Below are 25,474 nucleotides of genomic sequence, written 5' to 3' on the forward strand. Positions count from 1 at the left end.
CTTTAAAGTTGAATATTTCGCAAACAAATCACTGAATCGAAAAATTGTCTTAGAAACCCCTAATGGTTTTAGAAGACCTATCCAACGATACCCCACACTATAGGGTTAGATGAGAAAAAACAAAACATCCCCACCGTACGTCTACGGGAGGTACCCTAAAAAAATATTTTTATGTTTTTTTTTTCTACCATTTTGTCGGCATAGTTTATATATATATTCGTGCAAAATTACAGCTTTCTAGCATTGATAGTCCCTGAGCAAAGCCGCGGACGGATAGACACATAGACAGACAGGCAGACAGACAGACAGACATGGCGAAACTATAAGGGTTCCGTTTTTGCCATTTTGGCGCCAGCACCCTAAAAATTGAAAAATGTGATTTTTACACTCATTGGTTCAAATCAAAACGTTATTATGTGTCACGGCAATAAGGAGATGAGTCAATAAATAATTTGTTGACTCATTCCTTAACATCACAGATTTATTTAGCAGTTGACACTTGCAGCGTCATTTGTGACGACCAGCACTGACAGTCGAGGAACCTGACGTACTTGAGACCTTTTCAGTTTCGCTCATAATGTGTTTGTCACTGTAGTATGTATCTATCTGTGAGCGATAGTTGGAAACTGAATGGCGTACTACAGTGAGACCTTTTCATAATAAATTTCGCTTAAATAATTTCTTTGTCATCAGATGTATAAAACGTATTATCACATCATTAGCTCAAAAATTTTTTTTTACTGTACTTGTATTGTAGCTACCTTCTCTTTTGCTGTCCGCAATTGCTCTCTATTTTGATAAAAAATCACATTCCCACAGTAAAATAAAGCTACGTTCACAATTACGTCCGCCTCATTTACCTTAAAGAATTTATAAGGCCTGGTACACATTAACACAAGTGAAGTAAGGCACGCAGCACATCGATCATAGCGGTGTGGTCCACTTTCCTCTTGATCGATAGGCGGGCTGACCTTCGCGGTTAATGCTGGCTGGATGACCAGTCTGTGCTCGATTCGAGAACTATCTCTGTTAAAAAAAAACAAATAAGTGCGCATCGGACTCACCTGTTGAGGGTTTAGTAATAATTCAAGCGCAAAGAAACCTTTTGTTGAAATTTTATTTTTAACAAGCTTCTGTGGGAATTATGCAAAAATAAAATGTGGTTTGATTGCCTGGGTCTTTGACGAAGAATTTTTTTAATGCAGCCCAAGTCCTGTACCCAGCAGTCAGACGTATATAGATTGGGGTGTTCAGCATATAGCAACTTCACAAGCATGAGGAATAAGAACTCAAGTTTATCACAGATTCACATTATAGTCCTAAGTAACACACAACTTGTTATCCCCCCACGTTTCTAAGAAAACGTCTTGACTGACAAATAGACACACAGTCAAGAAAGAGATTCTATAATAGGTATAAGGGTTCCTTTTTCCTTTGCAGGTATTGAACCCTAAAAGAGGGTGTATTTTGTTATTGTATCGAAAATACTGAGACATGGACGCACAGAAAAACCAGGAAAAGAGACCAGCGCTGGGAATCGAACCCAGGTCCTCAGTATTCCGTGTTGCGTGCCATACCCCTACACTACCACTGGACAGGAGTACAGACGCGAATTTCTCCTATGCACACATCTCAGGTTGCTTTCTTCTACTACGCTACTTAAGCAGCAGCACTAGCGACATCTATGTTTCGCTCTCATCGAGAGACGCCGAGAAACACCCTTTCGGAACTAACCGCTCACCCAGACAAGAGTTGTCACCACTAAGCAATCAAATTATGATTGGTTATTTGGAGTCTTTTTGTATTTTTTATTTCAACTCCACATTTGTTACTTTAACGGTCATCCCGTAAAAGTAACAAATTTGGAGTAAAAAAATAATACAAAAAGACTCCAAATAACCAATCATATTTTGTTATTGTGTCTGATGAAACGAATAACTTCTGGTTGTTGAGTAAATGAGAATAGATACTTCCTCTATCATGAAGTAGATGATAAACCTAGAACATGACCTACTCATAAAATGACCTAGCTAAAACATGACCTACTCATAAAATGACCTAGCTAGAACATGACCTAGGTCAGCCAAATCGATAATTATACATTGGTAAATTTAACGTAAATTGTTTTGTCAGCAAATACCTCAGTTTTGTAACAACATGTCAGAAGCAGGTTGCTGCAGTATATTTTAAGACAGCGCCTATTCTTGTCATCATCGTATGGCTCTTAATTTAGAAAGTTTTCACTGCATATTTTAAGATAATTTATTTTAGAAATTTCGTATTACGTTCGTACATCTTGTTTTGAGCTTGATTTTGACTAGATTAAGGGGCTGTTTCACGTCTATTCGAACAAAACAAATAGAGACGGCATCACATTTAACCGTCAGTTAACACTAATCAATGGATGGTGAAACAGCCCCTAAGAAAAACATCCTAGCCGGGTCATATTAAGGATTCCAAATGCGGGCAGGACAAAGGGAGAAGTGGCAATTATTCTTAAGCACAAGAGTGCAACCCTTAAGCCGGCTATAGATTATGTTCCGATCTTTTCTGTTCTGAAAGAACAGCTTAGAATACCCGGTTCATCATTATCATCACGCAATGCTGTAGTTTTTTTTTATATGGAAGCAGACGGGTCACCTGATGGTAAGCAATCACCGCCGCCTATGGACATCCATAACTTAAGCGGAGTTACGGATACGGGCAACGTATCCGTAACTCCGCTTAAGTTATGGATGTCCATGGGTGCCATGGGCCCTTTGAGAAATGAGTAGGCTCGTTTATTGAAGATCCCCAAGTTGCTTGAAATTTGAAATTGCAAGTTGGTTGTTGCAAGTTGATTGCTTGCTGTCCGGGATTTCTTGCCGACCCGGGTCACGTCGGTAAGTACCTAAGTAGGTATGTGACAAGCGGAACATTTTGTATTGCATTCTTGCTTTCTGGGTTCAATTTTTAGGGCTCCGTAGCTAAAATGGCAAAAACGGAACCCTTATACACACACACATGTCTGTCTGTCTGTCCGTCCGCGGCTTGCTCTGGGACTATCAATGCTAGAAATCTGTAATTTTGCACGAATATATAAGTAAACTATGTCGGCAAAATGATACAATAAAAAATTAAAAAAAATTATTTTTTTTTGAGTACCTAAAGCTATACCATACTCATAATACCATAGACGTAAAGTGAGGGTGATTTTTTTTTCTCATCAAACCCTATAGTGTGGGGTATCGCTGTATAGGTCTTTTAAAACTATTAGGGGTTTGCCAAAACGATTTTTCGATTCAGTAATTTGTTTTCAAAATATTCAACTTTAAAATGCAAGTTTTCATTCAAATCGAGCATCCTACTAAAATCTAAACCGGTGGGTGGAAAAATTTGTCTAAAATCAGGATGGTTGTAAATATATCAAACTTACGAGGAACACTGTAACGGTTAAGTTTTCTTGAGAATTATTAGTAGTTTAAGAGTAAATAGCAGCCTAAGGTATAAAATATACCTAAACTTGGAATATTCCGTACAAAATACGAAATCCTTAGAAAAATATTACTTAATTTTTTCGCAATGGCTACGGAACCCTATTTCGAGCGTGTCAGACATGCTCTTGGCCGGTTTTTTAAATCTTTCTGGTTTCAATGTTTCATTCGAGATATTGAACTTTAAAGTGGCCAATGTTCGGGGTTTTCAATTTAGATTTGGTTAGGTTATGTTCTAGGAAGACAGAATCGGTTGGTCTGTGGCCGGCCTTAGTTGTCGATGATTAGCTTTATATTTGTTTCTTGAGCATAATAGGTCAGTCAAAATCGACACAAAAAACAAATTTTTCCACAACTTTTTGAGAATTGAAAGCTTGGGTATACAGCCCTACTGGGTCCAAACATCATATCATCCATGTACAGATACAACATATTTTGTTAATTTATTGTTTATTTTAACCGGCCTATAAAGTTTGTTTCTACCTATCTATATTTACTCGACTACGGCAAATGATTTTAGCAGTCTATTTTAGTTTTGTACCTTACGTTCCTTACTAATTCCAGTGCGATCTCAAAGCCTAGTAATCTCCCTCAGCTCTCTTCGCTGCGAGTTAATTGACAGTTGAATCGCGATCGGCGCGGTTAATCGCGGCGCGGGCGCAGGAACAGGTCCGTGTCGTGGGACGGGGCTGCGCCCAGGGCTGCCACCCACGGGAATCGTTTTAACAAGAAGTAACCTAACCAACTAAAAGTTGGAAAACCCCCGACATTGTCATTTCAAAGTTCAATATCTCAAAAAACCCCGTATCCACCCATTTAAGAGTTACGATGCCACAGACAGACACACAAGACACACATAGCAGTCAAACTTATAATACCCCTCTTTTTGCATCGAGGGTTAAAAATAGAATATTTTTTTATGTTCCTTAGCGGGATTTACTCAACGGTAATCTAAGATTTTAAAATATGTGAATACAATTGTGTATGTTCGTCATTCTCATGCCTCATCTCTACTATCCCATGTATTATAGAAAGAAATGGTGACAACGGTTGTGATTCCGAGTATTTCCGAGTGCCTTAGACTATAAGGTTACTGATCCCTTCGTCGCCTTTAACTATATCCACGGGAAGAGATTGTTCCGTCCTATTCTTAAATCGGGCACGGCATGGCAAGTGTCTTCTTCATCTTTCTTTACATAATACAAAATCGCTTCCCACCGTCTGTCCCTCTGTATGTAGGTATATACGCTTTTTCAACACGCTACGGGGAGTATTCAGTTTATCATGAATAGATAGAGTGATTAAAGAGGCAAGCATATGCACACACAATATAATATATGTAACTAGGGAAGCGTCCCGGCTCTGCGTGGGTATAATTTTGGAGAAAGTTAGGTGATGTGATGTATTTGATTCTTAAATTTACCGCCTTTTCTTTCGCCCTGCGAAACCTGGGTAGCTTATATTTTCTTTAAAGGCCGGAAGCAGACCATGTCTCTTCTTGAGTTGTTGGAACTCATGGGCAGTGACATTTCCTATCAGATGACCTACATGTTCGTTTCCCTCCGCTCTCATATTAAAAAAATAAAAATAAAATCATTTTTAGCGTGTGGCAGCCCTACCCATCGAAGGCTGTGCGCAGGGCGGCGGAGGAATGCAGCTCTTGTTCGTTTTGGGAGCGCCGGCGCAGGCAGGTAGGGGGCTGTTGCTACGGGTATACCCGACTGCTCGCCGACTCGTTATTATTACCTACACGCGTTGATATGACGTTAATATTACTACATACATACATCAAAAGAGTTTCGAGATACTCCTTATTTGGGATGGCGATTCTTTCCAGTAAAGATCGATTCACAAAAAAATCGAAGTAAAAGAGATCGATTCTCTAAAAATCGATCTTTCTTGATTTGCTTTTCTAGCTCGTATTTTCAATATTATGTTAATCCAATTATGGAAGAAATAACCGTAGTAATCGAAATCCGCAGTTTGTATCGTACCTACTTCTTACTCTCCTGTCAAATACTATTAGCGTTTTCACTATTTCGGCCATTATTCTTTTCGTTTTTGACGTTCTTTAATTATTCTTTTTGCACCTTACTGCTCTCGTAAATACGCGTCTTTTGAGCCTTTTTTTGAATATCAATATCTTCATAATTCTCCAAGATATAAGTGGATCGCACTTTTGCGTGAAATCGGAGCCTACACTGGAGCGAACGAAAAGACATTTCCAATGTCAAAATATCCCTAGCACGTATGAGGAGTGTATTATTTGAAGTTGGTGTCAGATATACGATATTATTGGGATGGGTACAATTATGGATTAAAACTTAATTATAAAATAAACTAAAGCGACCTGTTGTAATATTCTGAATGAATTTTGGGACACCTTAAAAAAAAGTAAAGTTCAATATCTCAAAAACAGCTGAAACGACTTTAATGAAACTTATCTAAGAATTGAACTAGCATTCGATTAAATAACCATATTCATTCATCCATTTGGGAGCTATGATGCCACAGGCAGACACACACACACAAAACGGTCTAACTTAAAGCACCCCTCTTTCTGTGTCGTGGGTTAAATAAGTATTAATTAAATATGAGTAATTGGCCGATCGGGCTTCACATGTGCTAAAATTCGAGAACACGAGTTGTCCCAGAAATAAGACCAAGCCAGATAAATGGTTTGCCAAAAGTAAAGGTTTGTAAAGCGAATTCCATCCAAATCGTTAGAGCTGTTTCCGAGATCCCAAAATAAACAAGTATAATATATATATGGTGTTTATATGTATGGTGCATAAACTCATTCACGGATCGAAGTCTAAAGGGCCCTAACTTTACCTGCCAGTCGGGTATACTGCGTCCCTTTTTTTCGTATTTTCATCCGGAGGTCAGGCGAGTAGTAAAAGCATGGAGTCGAAATAAAAGGCGGCGGGCCACGGAACCAGGTCATAAATGTGGCCACTACAGAATGCACTCACGACAAGAGCTGAATAAGTTTTAACCGACTTCAGATAAAGGAGACGGTTCTTAGTTCGTCAGTGTCCCTGCTTTCCTAAATTTTAACGTTCTTTTTTTACCTCAAAACCAAAATCGAAGCCATTTATGTACCGATTTGGATTTCTTTTCTTGAGACATGAGATCATTAACCGATGATTTACGATGTAATCATTGGGAATACCAGAATCAAATTCAATTGCTAGGACTAACGGTTTACAGATTTACGTATTTTGTACAGAACCTATTTTGTCGGATAAATTCATATTAATCTTGCTTTTTCTGAACTAGCTAAATAGATAGCTAGATAAATACGAACATATCCGACAAAATATTATTCATTACATCTGTCATCGTCTGTGTGTGTGTGTGTGTGTGTTATTACGATGGAAAAATATTATTCATTACATCTGTACGCGCGCAAAGGCTACTTAGTTACAAAACAGTGTACAAGCTCTACTATGTCCATTCGTTTTTTTTTATCTACCTTTGTATTGTCAAAGACATCTAGAGAATCGCAATCCAACAGCCATTGCAGTAGTTAATGTTTATTTATACCTCATTTAAAATTAACTGTACTGAATGTCTTTATAACTCGATCGAGCCAATTATGAAAATGAGTCGAGGTAACGTGCAGAATTCGTGCAATTTTGTACTTGTTTGTTTTAACGATAAGTACTTAATTGGTTTGTGAGAAGAATAAGTTAAGAGTAGAGATAACAGGGGTAGATTTTAAAAACCTTAGCTGAAGCCTTTTTTATTAATTTTTAGGGTTCTATATCTTAAAAAGAAAAAGCAGGAACCCTTATAGGATTGTTTTCTAATCCAGCTGTCTGTCATTACATAAATTTTATAAAACAAAGTCGTTTCCCCCGTCTGCCAGTCTGTATATCCGCTAAATCCTCCTAAATCATGCAACGGATCTTGCAACAGCAAATTTCGCGGCGAAATTTGGAAAAAATTGTGCTCTTGACTATAGGGTTTCTTTATTTTTCATTTTTTTTTTATTACACCCGTACCTACCACAGTGCCCGTACTAAGCCGGGATGGGTGTGTACACTATTGCCCAACAGGCGTGTCTCTGCAATCGCAATCCAATCAATAATTGTATTACTTGTTATTTAATTAAATCTGTGGTTTGTGGTTTATTGGCGCTTTAACTGAAAAAAAAAATATAGCTGAACTAGTTTGGTTACTTGATGTTTAGCCAAAATTTAATAATGAGTAACCAAAATTATGCTAATATTGCAAAACTGATTTTGTAAGCCGTCACTTATTTTTTAGCTACTACTCGTGGTAGTCCTTAGTTTTGTAGTCACTCAAGTTATGTTACAACCAACATTTTTTTTGTTACTGTTAGCAAATCTTTTTTTTCAGTGTTCATAACTTGGCTTGGTTTTTAAGGCTTGATAATATGTTTTAATAAATTGGTTAGTTTCCGGGGTAAAAAAAATATTTTTCTACAAGTCTGTCTGTCTGTTGCACGCGACTCCGTCTCCGTCGTGCGTAGAATTCGTCTTTCGCGCGCGCGGGAAATATGCAATTTACCATATAAAAACTATCCTATGTCCTTCCCCGGGACTCAAACTGTCTGCATACCGAATTTAATGATGCTCGATTGAGCAAATGAAGTAAAAAGTTAAGGGGCTGTTTCACCATCCATTGATTAGTGTTAACTGACGGTTAAATGTTATGCCGTCTCCGTCTATTCGAACAAAACAAATAGACACTAAGCAATGGATGGTGAAATAGCCCCTAAGTAATTTATGAAGGTAGGTAGGAAAATTCTTTTCCAAAGTAGTGCCTGCATTTTAAAGTAACCCCTTTTTACTCTATGTATTTAACAATGGTATTTTTTTTAATTTGTCGCAATTTCTTGTCCTAGGACTTGTTTACCAGACTATTGTTGTAGAAAACTGCTCGGCGTCACAAATACAGTCGAAACTAAACCGCGTACCAGGGTGGAACCTTGTGATAATCAATTCCACTATGATTTCTTCGGAAAACGTATTGCATGAGAACATGACGAAAGTAGTACAAAGGTTTCACCCTGGAACTCGATTCAGTTTCTTTGGCTGTACTCGATACTCGATGTACACATACTTGACATCTGTTTTCTCTCGACGGACGATTTATATTTATTCACCGAGATAACGTAAAAAATGCTTTTAATACCAACACGTCAGTATTGTAGTGAGGTAAGAATTTATTGCTTGTGCAATTTATAGCGGCCAAGGATATGTTTTTGTCACTTTTATTTTTATTTTTAGTCTTTTTATTGACGCCGTAAATATGCCGGACATTTAAGCGTACACTAAGTATCTTTAGCTTGAGAATGTAAAAACTCATTTTCGTCCTATACTGGCTATAAGCCTATAACAACCCACTGCTGGGCACACTGAGCACGGGCCTCGCAGATTGAGCGGGCTTAAGCTGTAGGTAGTTGTAGTGTGGCTTGGAAACTTTATTCACAACGAAGAATCGTTTTGCAAGTGTTTTTAATTTGATACTTAGTAGAACAGAGGTTTTCAACCGGTGTGCCGCGATCGCCGCGAAGTGTATAGGTACTATTCGTATAGGACCCTATTATAATAAGCCTCCGCTGTCCGTTATGTTACACATTATAATGGGTATACTGTACGGAACCCTTTAGGTACTCTACGCGCCAGTCCGACTCGCACTTGGCTATTTCATACGGGTGTGCCGTGAAACTTTTAAAGAAAAGTGTGCCGTTAAAACCAAAAGGTTGAAAACGCCTGTAGTAGAGGAACAAGAACAAAACATTGAATTTCATTCACTGAAAAGCTAAGCAGACATGACACCCAACACTTCAGTCTACTCGTGTCTACGGCCACTGTAATGTGGTCGAAACGTCGAGTGAATTATTACTCGTGTGTTAGCGTATAGATACGTGCCGAGTACCGAGCGTGATAAGTTCATGGTAGTTTTGGCAAATAAATTTCGAAAAAACGTAGAGGCGCGAGGGGTTTGAACCAACGAAACCCTGCTTAGGAGGTCTTAGGTCAAGCTACTAAGCTACCACGGCTTGAATAAAACTGGTGGTTTTTTTCTTAAAAGTGATGGAGAGAAGCAGAGGTTAGGCGACTTCGAACAGGACTGCGATAGTGTGATTCTCTAAACGAACCTCGTCCGAGAAGTAAGCGCTGCACGAAGGTTAGTCACCTTTTGCTATTTTACTTCAATCAAACGTACGTAAACGTTATTATGATGTTTTTCTAGTGTCGGTAGTAAAGTTAATTTTTAATTACATTTTACGATCGCGTTTGAGAGTAATTATACTTAACGGATTTACATAAATAACAGTAAGCTGGTATCACAAATAGTGTGTCCCGTGGGGTCGCGTCCAGGCTCACACTTATTATTTGATTTTACATTTAACACTCAAACTTGAAAACATTAAATTTAAAAAATCAGAAAACCTGACTGCCCTAAAAACTAAAAGGAAAAAAATAAAGTCTGATAGTGGTCTGACTCTGACAAGTAGCTAATCTAAAGTTCAACAGTCTGGCCATATTATAACCAAGAATTTTTGAGCTGGTCGCGATTTGAATGGGTCCCGACAGTTGAACTTTAAATTAGCTACTTGTCAGAGTTCTAGACCACTAGCATTATTTTCTTCCTTTTAGTTTTCAAGGGAGTCGTGTTTTTTGATTTTTTTAATTTAATGTTTATTTTATACTTTTTGGTATTTCTGTGAAAATGGTAGATTAAAAGTATAATAACTCGTATGTATTTATAATGGGTTAATTATTAGCTTTCATTTGATAATTATATTGTTACAATATATGTTTTTTCATTCCTCCACGATTTTTTTTCGAATATTTAAATATTATATTTTATAGCCTATATCGCTACGACAGTTATGACGAATCCAATGATGCCTCATATGTTAAAATCTGTCCAGCCGTTTAGGCCAAAGAAATTGACATACATACATACATACATACATCGAAAAACATAACCCTCCTTCGGACAGTCGGGTAAAAAATAGGTTTTAGGGTCATCGATAATCTACGTTTTCTAAATTATGTTTTTTTTTACCGAAGAACGGCAATATTCACAAGACACATCTTCTGACGGAAAGCCATATTTTTTTTTAAAACTTAAGTAACTACTATTGTACAATTATGAGTTAACATACATAAAAAAGAACTAACCTAAGAAACAAAGTGAATAAATAAAGTGACAGATAAATAAGATGCCGTCTCTGTTTGTTTTATCCGAATACTCAGAGACAGCATCACATATCCGTCACATTAAATTTATCAATGAGTGGTGAAACAGATTTTGACTGAAAATAGTAAGATTTGATAGTTTTATTTATTTTCAAATTCTTTAAACAGCCTTAGTTTTTATTTAAATTTTCTTAAAGACACAAATTCTGCCACACGTACTTGATTACCTCATGCTCTCACGTCATGTTAGGAGTTCTTAAAACTATTTATAAATATTTGGAATCCAGTAATTTGAGTCTAGACGATTAGGTTTTTTACGAACCATAAAGCCGTGTTCTTTTTTTTTAACAGCCAGTTTGCGGTCGTTAAACGGATCGTTATTATCTGATCTACAATCTGTCGACAAAAAAACAGCTACAAATAATAAATAAATAATTAAAATTCTATATCTAAGATAAACGTGCACGATAGGTTATTGAACCGATTAGTGCTTAGCTCAAGTATAACTAAATTTAATCTTTAGCAAATTAAAAGACGTTACAAAAATATACTACGCGATCGCAAATGTAAAATTATAAAAAGCATTTTTTTTTTCAATAAACTTAAAAATAATACTTGTACTCTCAGTTTGTATTTTCGATATGGTTTTAAGGGATGACCGTAAAAGTAACAAATTTGGAGTTGAAATAAAAAATACAAAAATACTCCAAATAGCCAATAATAATTCTAAAAGGTACAGTTATCATTGTACTATGTATAAGTAGTGACTTTATTAACTCTAATGCACAAAATGGAGTCTCGAAACGGTTTAAAATCACCCTCACAAAGCCAAAGTTCACAAATAAACTCCAACTAAAACCTTTCACGACACCAGAGAGAAAACAACGACGTCAATAAATAAGTTGGAACCTATATGTTGCTACAGGCTCGCGAAAAGATAACCTTGGTCTTAAAAATATGTGAGTACGTGGCCGTGGTCCAGTCTTTTTTTAACAGGGTTTTTTCTGATGCTCGTTTTTTAGCCGCTGGCCGCGGGCCGGCCTTTAAGGAGCGTGACTTGGCCATAGACGAGGCTGTGTAGACGCGACTTTATTTTTTATTGTATCTGTCTGTGGCATTGTTTTTGAATTTGGAACGATGTTTTTAGTGTGCTCTAGAAAAAATAGTATAACGTTCAACGGAAATGTTATATACTCGTATGGGAACAAATTTTATCGACTAAAAATGTTTTCACACGCATGAAAAGATTTGAAGACAACAGAACATATTAGATGAAACGCATGAAGAGGGGTCGTATTGCCTAATGTTTCTGACGTTCGCGATCGCAATCAATTGACAGATTTCGCATACAAAAACTGTCATTTGATTGCGATTGCGAGCGTCAGAAACGTTAGGCAATACAGCCTCAGGTTAGAAACATTTATTATATACTTTGATTTGGCATTTTTGCGCTTTAAGGGAAAAAATCGCGGTGCTCATTTCCTCTTGATTTTCCTTATAAAATTTGGTAATTAATATCTCGGAAATGACTAACGATTTTGAGGAAATATGCTGTGGGATTTTCGTATACAAAAAATCAATCTAGCTTGATCTTGTCTCTGGGAAAACGCGTAGCGTAAAGATTAAAGAATTAATTCACTACCCAGGGTGGAAACTTTGTGCTACTAATGTCATATTGACATTCCATACATCTGTTAAAGAAATCATGACAAAAATGATTATGAAAAGGTTCCACCCTGGGACGTAAATTTATTTTCTTGACTGTACTTGTTAATCTTTGTCTCTCAACTGATTCGGACGCCACGTTTACTCTCAACGTATTTGGCAAAAAAACTTGAACTTCAATGATTCCGAGCCGACTTGCATAATACAAATGTAGGTACGATTTGACAGGGTTTGTACAGTTCGTGTGTACAGGTATGAGTTATTGTTAAAGTACAAAATATTTTTTTCACTTCTAATCTCATGCTCTTAAAATGTTACTTTAGTCTCTGCATATCGGGACTAAAGCTCCTCATAAATTCTAGGGATTAAAGTATTTTTTCGGTAACCCCTAAACAGCCAATCACGGTGTTTGTGAATTGAAGATTATCGCCATTTTCAGTGATTGTGTATAGACAATTTTTAAGGCCTGGAAATAACCTCAAAATGAATGATTACGAATATGAATCTATTCAATCTAATCAGGATGAATTCATTTCATATCCATATTCCAAATAGTTTTCAAGTTTGAATCTGTTGGCTAAATATGCAAGCATTTAAAGCGCCACTTTACAAAAAAAACTATTTATTTGCTTTTTTAATTTTGGACAGACGACCATTAGTCGTATTGAGCGTACGTTTTTAAAAAGTAATATTGTAATTTTGAACAGAACGTCGTTTTTCCTCGCACTCAATGTGAAAAGTAGAGTGTTTAACTATACCTAATGACACTCGAACTATAGCCGGTGATGACACGAGATGTCTAGCCACTGGCTAAACATAGCGTTCAAACTTATATGATCCCACTTTTTGCGTGGAGGGTTAAAGACAAGAACACACCGACAACCGACAATCAGTTAAACAGATAAAATTATACATATAGAGCGTTTTGCTATTTTCTAGTATGATAAGCTGTAACAACTTTATAGCAAGCCTGTTAGACGTTTTATAGGGAAAGTCGACTATCGGAGCTAGTTACACGCGATAACTAACTATGGTTTAAACTATGGTTAACAGATAACCCGTTAACAGAGGCGAACTAACTGTCCACTGAGATGAAGCGAGATTGTGGACGGCTGGTATTGTCAAAACGTGCGATATTTGTCGAAGGATCTCCTTCTTCCAAGTCGCTATTTATAGGCTGTTACTGAACCAGTGATAAACACTTTTGGTTTCATCTGCACTTTTAATCAGGCGAGATAGCAGTAAATTAAAATTTTCATGTAAAAAAGACACGCTTTACAGAATGGTCGTTGTCGCTGGTTGAGAATCAGCAGTGAACTTTCATGAAGGCATTCTTGGGAAAATTGTGTTATATTCCCCTTGCCCCACACCGCAGTGTTGCGGGGCTACTCCGAATTTGAAAATCGAAGTTCGTGTCGTTCCGTCTTTCTGACGCTTATACTATTTAATACGAGAGTGAGAGGGACGGTACGTTACGTACTTTGATGTTCGAATTTCGGAGTGCCCTTAAGTCTGAAGAAGTCTGGTGTTCGTAGTTGACTGAGAACGCTGCTGCCCGCTCTTAAATCACGTGCCTTAGTCTAAAAAATGTTTTTTTTTATTACAACATAACACAATTCAAATACTTTTCATATGAAATGTATTCAGATAAAAACGCAAACATATTTTTGATTTCATTTTACCGATGGAATTCACGAGGCGCTTATTTTCTGTGGAGTAATATATTTATTATTATTTCACAAAGTGTTAATATTAGTTTTTGTTTATTTTCGATATTAAAATATAATCTAAATTCATAATAAAATACCAAAAAACTATCATTAGATTAAGGGGCTGTTTCACCATCCATTGATTAGTGTTAACTGACGGTTAAATGTGATGCCATCTCCGCCTATTCGAACAAAACAAATAGAGACGGCATCACATTTAACCGTCAGTTAAGACTAATCAATGGATGGTGAAACCATCCATGTACGGTCAAGGCCTTTAATTCATGAGTCACCATTGAACCTTTTCAAAGGAAAAGTCATTACGATTTTCTTTGCTAATTAATCCGATGTCACTATGACGTTTACTGTTAATTTTTTTTTTTTTATTCGACTGGATGGCAAACTAGCAACTGGGTCTCCTGATGGTAAGAGATCACCACTGCCCATAGACACTCGCAACACCAGGGGTATTGCAGATGCGTTGCCAACCTAAAGGCCCAAGATGGGATACCTCAAGTGCCAGTAATTTCACCGGCTGTCTTACTCTCCACGCCGAAACACAACAGTGCAAGCACTGCTGCTTCACGGCAGGATTAGCGAGCAAGATGGTGGTAGCAATCTGGGCGGACCTTGCACAAGGTCCTACCACCTGCAAAACTAATCCTAATCTTTGCTAATTAATCCGATGTCACTATGACGTTTACTGTTAAATGGAATTAAAGTCCTTGGCCGTACCATACAACAGTGGTTCAGGCACAATTCGAATCGATCCGCGAAAATTCTCAGGATGATACGAGCAGATTGGAACTAATATTGTATTCCTTGGTCAACTGAGAATTAATATTGTATTCTATTTGTATTTTAAACTTAACTGGCACGGTTGAGAATACCCCCCTTTTCAATCGGGGCCTCGACAATGGCTTAGAAAGATATCGCATCTCGCCCGCACTTTAGTCCCCAGATAATAATCCTGTTTTGCTCGACACAATTTACGGCTTTTCTATTGAAATCGACCCGTTTTATGAGTACTGGTGAAGTGAGGCTTTCGAATATTTCACCTAGCAAATAGGAAATACGCAAAAGTTTATTTAATTGTTGAAATTTTATGTTAGGTATATTTATTAAAATATTTCGACGGTCTAAAAGACAAATGTACAATGTAAAAAATTCAGCATTTTTTATTTTGACAAGAGCAAATGGGAGAGCATGCTTATTTAGCAAATTTGGCATTCAAATGTTAAAAATATTTTTTTTATAATTTTTTGTAAAAGGTGTTGCAATAAATAAAAACTGAGAACGGAAAAAAAATTGCACTTAGCACATTTGTCTTCCAGACCATCGAATTATTTATTTCGCAGATCTCGGCGACATTTTCTATATAGAGACTTTCGGGAGCGAACAATCGATCTAGCTTGGTCCTATCTCTGGGAAAATACGTGTTTTTGAGTTATACGTAATGATTTTTCGCCATCGTCAGCAGGAAGACGTCCACTGCTAAACAAAGGAACCCCTTAGAACGCCACAATGAACGACACTCGCTAGTTGCATTCACCGGTGATGAAATTAATACGATACATAACTTTTTATTGCACACTAACACAGATTTTTCTAAGGTAAGCATTGCTTTTTAGGGTTCCGTAGCCAAAATGGCAAAAACGGATCCCTTATAGTTTCGCCATGTCTGTCTGTTTATCTGTCTGTCCGTCTGCGGCTTTGCTCAGAGACTATCAATGCTAGAAAGCTGTAATTTTGCACGAATATATATGTAAACTATGCCAACAAAATAGTACAATAAAAAATTAAAAAACTTTTTTTTAGAGTACCTCCCATAGACGTAAAGTTGGGTTTTTTTTCTCATCCATCCTTGTGGTATGGGGTATCGTTGGATAGGCATACCTATTTGTTTGCAAAATATTCAACTTTAAAGTGCAAGTTTTCATTAAAATCGAGCGTCCGGGCCCTCTAAAATCTAAACCGGTGGGTGGAAAAATTAAAAAAAAAACAGGATGGTAGTAAGTATATCAAACTTACAAGAAAAACTATAACGGTTAAGTTTTCTTGAGAATTATTAGTAGTTTAAGAGTAAATAGCAGCCTAAGGTATAAAATATACCTAAACTTGGAATATTCCGTACAAAATACGAAATCCTTACAAAAATATTACTTTTTTTTTCGTAATGGCTACGGAACCCTGTTTCGGGCGTGTCTGACACGCTCTTGGCCGGTTTTTGAACATGAAACTACCGTGAGCATGTCACACACATTATGTGTGTACATGTCGAGCTAATCTCGATTTAAGACGTGAGTTATCCGGTACAATATCATTTAATATAAGCATTAGGCTGTTTAATTATTTGTTACAATTTATATTGAAACAGTGAAACTGCTTCTGACGTTTGCAGTGGCACGTTACTTTAATCTACTAAACTGTCTACTTTAACTATTCTTTTTTTTTATTCGACTGGATGGAAAACGAGCAAGTGGGTCTCCTGATGGTAAGAGATCACCACCGCCCATAAGCATATTGCAGATGCGTTGCCAACCTAGAGGCCTAAGATGGGATACCTCAAGTGCCAGTAATTTCACCGGCTGTCTTACTCTCCACGCCGAAACACAACAGTGCAAGCACTGCTGCTTCACGGCAGGATTAGCGAGTAAGATGGTGGTAGCAATCCGGGCGGACCTTGCACAAGGTCCTACCACCTGCAATTTTGCTGACTGTCTTTTTTGTACTTTTCCATTTGTCATCCAAACTACATTTCTGTAACAAATTTCAAGTCAATGCCATTACACATTAACCGCTGAGGAGTTGCGTCCTGCGGAGACGACCCTGGCTGAACCACGAGGATGACATTATCAGATTATTGTCAGTACAATAATGTGGTACCAATTTACCAGATTTACATAAGTATGCCAAATTTAAAGTCAATCCGACCACTAGAAGTGGGACAAATTCAACATGCAATGCATGATTTGATCCGCACATATTACATACACATTGTACATACATTCATAAATACATACACACATACATTGCAAGTTAAATAAAAGCTTGTAATATGTACAGTCATCGGCACCAATATTTGACACGACAAAGTGTGCATAAATATCTGATAGGACTCTATTTCTAGGGCCAGTAGGATCAGGTATTAGATATTTTTGCACGCTCCGCTGTGGCAGATATTAATGCAGGTGACTGTACATCTAAAGGCCATAGAGCCTCGCACCGCCTACATGCGAGCGGTGCGCTTGACCTTAGCACACCGTTACACTCATTTGCTGAGATAAACTATCAATCGCGCCATGTTGGCGGACACCGAGACATAATAATTATGAGAAATTTTATGGCGTACGTACCTGAACCACTCTGAACGTACTAGCTTGTGTATATGTCAGCGGCCGATCGTTAAATTCGTCAGATCACGAAATTCCTAAGCATATACTAAAATGGCGCCATTTCATACGTCAGATCTCGTCGTGCCCGGTATAGAGATAGGAATATCGACGAATGCGTTGCTCTAATCGATCCGTATTGTTTTTCAGGCACATCGTTATAATGCCTAACCGACTTTTAGGCATATCGTGAAATGGCGCCATTTCAGGATATGCCTAGGAATATCGTGATCTGGCGTATTTTACGATCGGCCGCCGACATATATAAAAATGAATTCCTATTTCCCTTGGTCATGCCATAGTAACTGGAGAACTACTTTACCGACTTCATCACTTCTTGAAACTCGAAGTTCGTGTCGTGCGGTCCCTCTGACACTTATAGTATTTAATACGAGAGCAAGAGGGACCGCACGACACGAACTTCGAGTTTCGAGTTTCGTAGTAGCCCTGCTGTGTAGAATATTCTTACGGAGAACGGCGACATAAAACTTTTTTAATGCAATAAAAATACCCTATAAGTATTTTGGGTCATTAAATTTTATTTTAGGGACATGGGTACAGTCAAGTACAAAGATACGGCCAAAGTTACAAAATTATCTGTTCGCGTTCGCGTTAAAATCTCAATTTGTATGGAAACACGAACATCGCAAACGTTCCGCTAGAGGCGCTGTTCGTATTTCCATACAAATTGAGATTTTAACGCAAACGCGATCGAGACGTATTTGGGTTATTATTTCGAGAGGTTCAATTGTGTTCAGACTCAAATTTTCAGTTATAAAATTAGAAATATATCGTTTATTGTTTTTAAGTTGCTTAGGATATTATCACTGAAACTTGTGGTAAATACATTTTATTCTATTTTATCTTTTTTTCCACAATAACTTAAATTTTCTGCACAAAAGTCAGTTACGTGGTCAGGTTCGGATTATCCCTGATTACTTTGTAGTATTGTAAAAAATACAAGGTAATAGAAAAACTTGCTGTTTAAACATGGATTGAATGTTCATAATATGATATACCATGCATGCAAACATAAAAAAATTAGGACATTGATAAGACTATTTTTTTTCTACATTTCCCGTTGTTCCAAATACACCATCATTTTCGTAGCCACACTTATTAAGTATATTTTAAACAAAAAAAAGAGGTCAAACCTCCTGTAAATCCTTTTTTAACTATAAGCAACTTTGAAAATAAGACTGCGTCAATATAACGTATAATTTTTATCGCAAGTCTTAATTATTTATCTATAATTAATGTAATAAAGGTTCAGTTAGATTTGCGTCAAAGATCGAGCGTCATTTTCGTTACGGTTGCGACTTGGTAAGTATGGGTAAATAAATATAATGTTTTACTGGTGCTGTGTCATTTGCAGTTAAGTTATTCAATATTGATTTCATTTGCTTCAAATTTATAGGATATTTACTGCAGAGCCGCGAAAGTAAGAGCTTTTCAATTTCGTGGTCATCATTTTCGTGGTCCTATGGGCCACGAAAACTGATTAAAGACACGAAAAAGATGATTTTCCCTACAAGTAGAAAAAATACAGAACACTTTTTATAGAATTTTCTGCTTTTTACAGTGTAATCGTTTATGCCGTTATTGATTTAATTGATTTAAACGAAGAATGGTTGACCGTCAACAACATTTGCTCCAGGTGTGGTTATAGGAATTATGACCAGTGCGTCGCCAATTTTGTTAACTGGCGAGAGGTTCAAGAATTATTTTGCCTGAATGTACGTGTGAAATGTATATATCTAAATATTAAAAGAAAACTTCGTCATTTAGAGGAGCATTTGTTGTGTTGTTTCGTTGTAACATAATTTCGTTCTGGTTTACCGTAGACCTGCACGGGGGGGAAGGTATCGAAAACTGTTTTGGTTTGTGAGTTGAAGTTATTAATCTTACTTTAATTAAGTAATTTCTAGATAGTATTTAAAAGGTTACAAAAATGACAATTTGAAGTCGTCATTTTCGTGGTCAAGTTTTTTTTTTTTTTTTATATAGATATCGATTGTCTATTTCTGTTGATACCTGATTAATTAAATAATGCTTATTCGTTTTCTCATTATGATCGGATTTTCATTCAAATAGTACAATTATAAGATTTTAAAATAAACAAAATGTTCTTTTTCGTGGTCTCGATGCTCATTTTCGTTACCGTTAAAATTGGATTTTTGCTTTTTTTAACCAAAATAAACTTTATCGATCTCTTATAATATAAAGCATCTTATCGGTACATATCCTTATGTTCAAAATAAAACAGACCACATCAAAATGTGTGTTTTTATTTCTGTAACATTTATCTTACACCTCAAATAATTACCCATTTTGTAACCGATAACTTACACTAAGGGTACTGTAGACGACCTTAGTGCTAAAGTTTGTCAATGAAGTCGTGTATATTAGTATAGGTAGTATTATTTTTGTAACTTTGGTCATTTCGATTATTTTGTAGTTGACTGTGTCTGGTACTCTTTTTGGGAAAATAAATAAGAGGCTTCAAAACTGTACAAAAAAGATAGAACTATAGCAGTTAGTGTAAAGAACAATAGCACCGCATGTCTGCGCAGACGCAAGTGGGCGGGATCTCAGGAGGCTGGTCACGCCAAGCGACGAAGAGTTCGCGGAAATCGGGGATTTATTCTGATAAGGTATTATGAACTGCCAAAAGTTTCGCCGTTGATATTATTTCAACTTTAAGATAGTGTTGATGTGTGTATGTGTATGTGTGTGTGTGTGTGTGTGTGCTTGTAATCGCCGTTGTGTACGGGGACAGTAATTGAAAAAGGTTTTGTTCATAATTTTTTGATTGTCCTTATAAAGCTTGTTAGCGTTGTAAGCTGATCTACATAATGCATAACAAGATTCAAGCCAGTTCGGCTACTGAAAGTTGGTACAATAGAAGTTGTAATTGTACCCAAATGTATTTAATATCTTTAAACGAAGAATTCTTGTATATTTATTTATTTATTTTTAGGATCCCAAACAGAACCGGGCCTAATGATTTTAGTAAACAATTTTTTTTAATAACTGTATCTTATCGTAACTGTAACGTTATCTACGAACAGACAGACAGACAGACGGACTAAAAAGTGATACTTAGTAATAGTAAGTGAGTATAAGGGTTCCGACTTTTATTTTTGAGGCACAGAATCCTACCTCCTTCGAAGAACTTACTTAAAGGTGGTATTTTTAGATTAGAGAGAATTAAAAAAAAATGGTTTTTTGAAGTACCTACCAGACAAAAATACAACCAAACTGAAAACCTTCTTTTTTGATGTTACTTAAAAATGTATTCCCTCAGTTGTGTTCAGTTTTTAATTTGTTATTAATTTGAATAGGCATCTGCGAATTGATTCACGAATCCTCGGGTCACTAAACTTTGCTCGGCGGCTGCTGTTTATGAGAAAAATCGTTTTCATCAGTTTTCCTTGGATTATTTTTAGCTATGATATATTTTTTAGTCACTGTTTGCTAGCTGACAATATTTGCGGTTTCTTTAGTGATCAAACAGATTGTAGTTGTTAAAAAAAGTGTTAATTTGACCATTAAATACTGATAAATCATAATTATATCGATGGGCATATGTTACTCTGTGCAGGTACTTATGGATTTTTTTGATCCAAAAATGGTTCTAACACTCCATTTTTACATCTATAAAAATAAACACTGTTTATGTGCCTGTTACAAAATGCGTAATTAATTATATACTTGTGTGCTTTTGGTAGAGCTACCTAGTCAACGCTTTTCTTTTGTTATATAGTAGAGTTCAACTCAAAATTCGAAGCAAGTGAGGGACTGCTTGGCTTTATCTTCACAAATATTATAAGTAAAACCAACGAATCTTTGCAAGAAGACAAAATGAACATCAAAAATGGCCGCAAATTAAAAAAAAATACATAAATAACGCAACAATTTTTTTAATTCAGAGACAAACTAGACGCGGCCTCTATTGGTTCGATGTCAAGTAACGAACGAGATTTATCAATTTGAGGTCCAACCAAATTGCTTTGTTTTCGTTCGAGAGATATTCGAAATTTAAATGCGGTTATAAAATCGAAATTTGTTTTTGAACGCATTAGGTACACAGGGCTATGATAATTGACATGTGTGTACCTGTACAACATATGCGATAAGTACTTATTACAATTTAAATTTTATTAAATTGGATTATTCACCGTAGATCAGTTAATGGAAATATGGTGACTCCTTTATCGCTTTTGTTTTTGTATATGGTCCTTCTGTCTTTATATGTAAGTTACATGATGCGAAAAATCAATAATCCATTGAACTACATTTATTATATTATTATTATAATAATAAATAAAGTTATAACAAATGCATTCCACAACGTAAACATTCACAAGGGAATTGAGTTAAATTTATGTTTAAAATTTCTGGAGCTTTCGTCGTTGTCATGCTGGGATGGCTAGGTGATATGACTTTTGGAGTTAGAAACGTGAGTACTAAACTTTGTTGTCTGTACTCCAATCATCATAATAATACATATGCAAAATAGCGTTTCTTGTTTAAAAATATGAAATTTAAGGGAATAGAAAAAAATACTTTGCAAAAAAAATACTCAACACGTAAAAAACTTAAGGAATCGTTTACTAATAGTTTACGTAGGTATTTGTCTAATTACCTATCACTATAACTTAGACTACCGTTTAACATAAAATATGTCAAAATTGTTGAAACGTGTAGGATGGACTGTAAAACTAAAAAGCAAAAGAAATAATGTGATCAAGGTAAAATATGATTGATTTCCACAACACAACCACACACACACAACGCAAAAGGAACAATAATGACAACTAAAACAAACAGTAAAGATAAACATATTTACAAAAAAAGAACTATATAAAGCAGTAAAAAAAGTATAAAAATGCAAGGATCCATTATTCTATTTTAACTGTGATTTAAGTTTTATAATGTTGTGATATAAGGTATGATGAGTTTTGGATAGCAGCGCTGTTGTGACCCCTCAGAGCCAGTTCGAGCACACGTCTTAAAGCGTTTTATGAACACCCACGAGCATATTTGTAGAGTCATGCTCGGTAACGAGTGCTCCCGATAAGCATGGGTTTTAATACTAGCTTAGGTAGGTACTTTTTTTGAATCATCAGTTATTTTATGTCTTAACAATTGATTTAACTCTTCTGCTGCCTCTTTGGCTGTCTCGTGGGTTCTTTATCGTTTGCCCGAAATTCATATGTTATAATAAGTTATTACTTATCAAAATTATGGAAAGCGGTATTTCGTTTTCCATAATTTTAATTTGTTAGGAAGTTAACTCTGAAATAATATTTTTTAAAATTAGTTATTAAAGTAACCTAACCTACTACGTTTTATAAGATGTGATTTCAAAAAAATCAGAATGTGATGGTAAACTGTTTCATATATTTAATGGCAAAAGTTGTAATGACAAATGATATTATTATAAATAAAACAATGATAAACGGGAAACTACGAGATACTGCCTTTGGACTCTGACCATTTACTAACTACATTAATCATGTGATTACCAATTTTGGTCAATATTTGACACTCGATCTTTCTTTACACATATTTCAAAGATAATTCACCCAATAACAGATTTAAAACAGCTGTGATGTCATGTCATCTCATAATTAAACGTTATAAGTTTGTTGACGGTCGTTCACCTTTGGTATTGAAACTACTATTATCTATATTATCGATGGGAGATGCGGTTAATCTATGGTCTGTTGGTTGCCGTCGGCTATAGAAATAAGTGTTTTGAATAATTATTCAAATAAGCGGCCACCTTGCAAGCAGTTCAGCAGCTCCAAAGTTAGACATTCGAATTTCATCTCGTGCTGTCACGTTCGCTCTAATAGTATTTAATAGAAGAGTGTGGGGAACGACAATTTTAAACATGGGTGTAGTATACGGGAGGCCTATGTCCAACTATGGTCCTACGTCTGATATAATGATGAGAGAGAGTATTATAACTTTATAAGTGTGTAAGTATTCCAAATTATTTCAGCCTAAATGTAAAAAAAAATACTGTTATCTCAGGGCATGTATGTGGCTTCGTTAGATATACACTGCAATTTAAAGTGTAAAGGAAACTCTAGGTCTAAACTATATGTCATAGTTTAAAAAACGAAAATTTGTAAACGACTGTTTGTTTCTGAATTCAATAAATAAATCAATGAGGATGAGTAGACCCCCAGTTTATTATTTTTACCCAGTTTATGTATGTATGTATGTATGTAAACTCTTTATTGTACAAAAGAAAATTAACAAAACATTACTGACAAACTTTAAGATACTTACTGTTACTGTTTATTACTTTTCTCAGAGGCTGCTTGCCAGCAAATGGTTGAAGCCATAATCTGTGAATAGGATAAGAAACCCCCATTCTTCTTCTCCCCGTAATAAGCTCCAGGGAGTTGGGGACGTAGAGCAAAAATGTTCATGTTCTACGAAGATACAGAAATCTTATTGACTGTAATAAAAATAAACATAGATACATTAGTTAGTTTAGCCTTTGTGTTAACTCCTTAATACTGTAATTGCTTCCTTTTTTATATTTTTGCATGAGATTAAATATTTAATTTCAGTTATTAAGCCATCTAAAACAAAGGTGTTTTGTTAATTCAGGGTACGTAATGAGGGCTATCGCGAATGAATTCGCCGCTAGAGGCGCTAGTGTAGCGTGAGGTCTCCGAAATGTCAAATCTCATAGTTTTTGGGTGAGCTACGCGGGTTTATTTATAATTAGAATAATTTTGTGAATATTTTGCGATATCTGAAATTAATTATGGCAAATATGCGTTCCGGGGCAATGATTGTCTGTGTTTTGAGACAGTTTTGTCTTTCGGAAACCTTTGTCCTCCCTTTTTCCGAACAAAACAGGGACTATGCAACACTGTGGCATGCTCGATATTTATATGGTACGGTTTAAGGTGTATTAAATATGATTTTAATCTAAACTTTGTTTTCACGCCCGTAATAACAGACTTTCAAAACCATACTTAAAAACCTAACGCAACAGTGCGCCATCTAGTGAGACAAAAAACGATAGCCCTCATTATGTTATTTTTGGGACCATATCGGCTCACATACTTATTGAAAGTCCAAATGTAATGTTTGTCAGAATAATCGTTTGTCATAGGTAACTCTTTTTTCTCTGAATCCAATGATTGTTCAGAATTGTTATAAAACAAACCTAATATATTTTTATGTTTAATGTTTAAAGAAAGTATAAGTTTTATGAAAGAAATAATGATTATTGAATGGAAATCCCGCAATTTCAATCAATTTGCTAGGTTTAATGGTTTACGCGTGTGAAGTCGCAACTAAAGGCAAATCCGAGATTAATCATGTTATTCTTCAAGATTCACTCATTAAGAGTACCCTAGAGATTTAGTTACTCTAACACAGAACGTTCTGGACGTTCGAGCCGAGTCGAAATGTGATTACTAATCTAATTCAAGAGTTCAATAACTTCTGCCTCGCCATTCTAGTACGGGTTTGTGTGTAGCAGCGAGAAGGTGGGGTCGTGGAATTTGTGAATTGCCGAAAGCCGTTGTAATGTTGGCCAGCGTCAGTTGGTCAGAGCTTATGATACACTCAAATGTAATTTCACTCATGAAATTCTGAAAAATTCATGACCAACCAACCAACAGTGCACTGTAGAGCTCGTGGTAAATTTCTAATCTAATTTTGCTCATAAAATTCTGAAAACTCAATACCAACACATTGGTCAAAATATAGCGCCGGCATTCGGCATGTGATTTCTAAATACTTCAGCAGGTAGTTAATTTGACTTAACAACTATGTAAATGTTTTTCAGTTTTTTTTTATTGCGGTTGACAAATGTCAATTTCAAATTCAAATACTTACGTATATTTGTCAAACATAGGTACAACCAGGTGGATATTCCCATACATTGATTCAAACTCTCACAGAGCTGTAGATTATGATTTATAGACTCTATTTTTTTAAAGAGTGTGTACATAGAGCGTCCACATTTATTATTATTATACGAACAGAACATAAAAAAGAAAAAAATT

The sequence above is a fragment of the Choristoneura fumiferana genome, chromosome 18, assembly GCF_025370935.1.
Source record: "Choristoneura fumiferana chromosome 18, NRCan_CFum_1, whole genome shotgun sequence".
In the NCBI taxonomy this organism is placed as follows: domain Eukaryota; kingdom Metazoa; phylum Arthropoda; class Insecta; order Lepidoptera; family Tortricidae; genus Choristoneura; species Choristoneura fumiferana.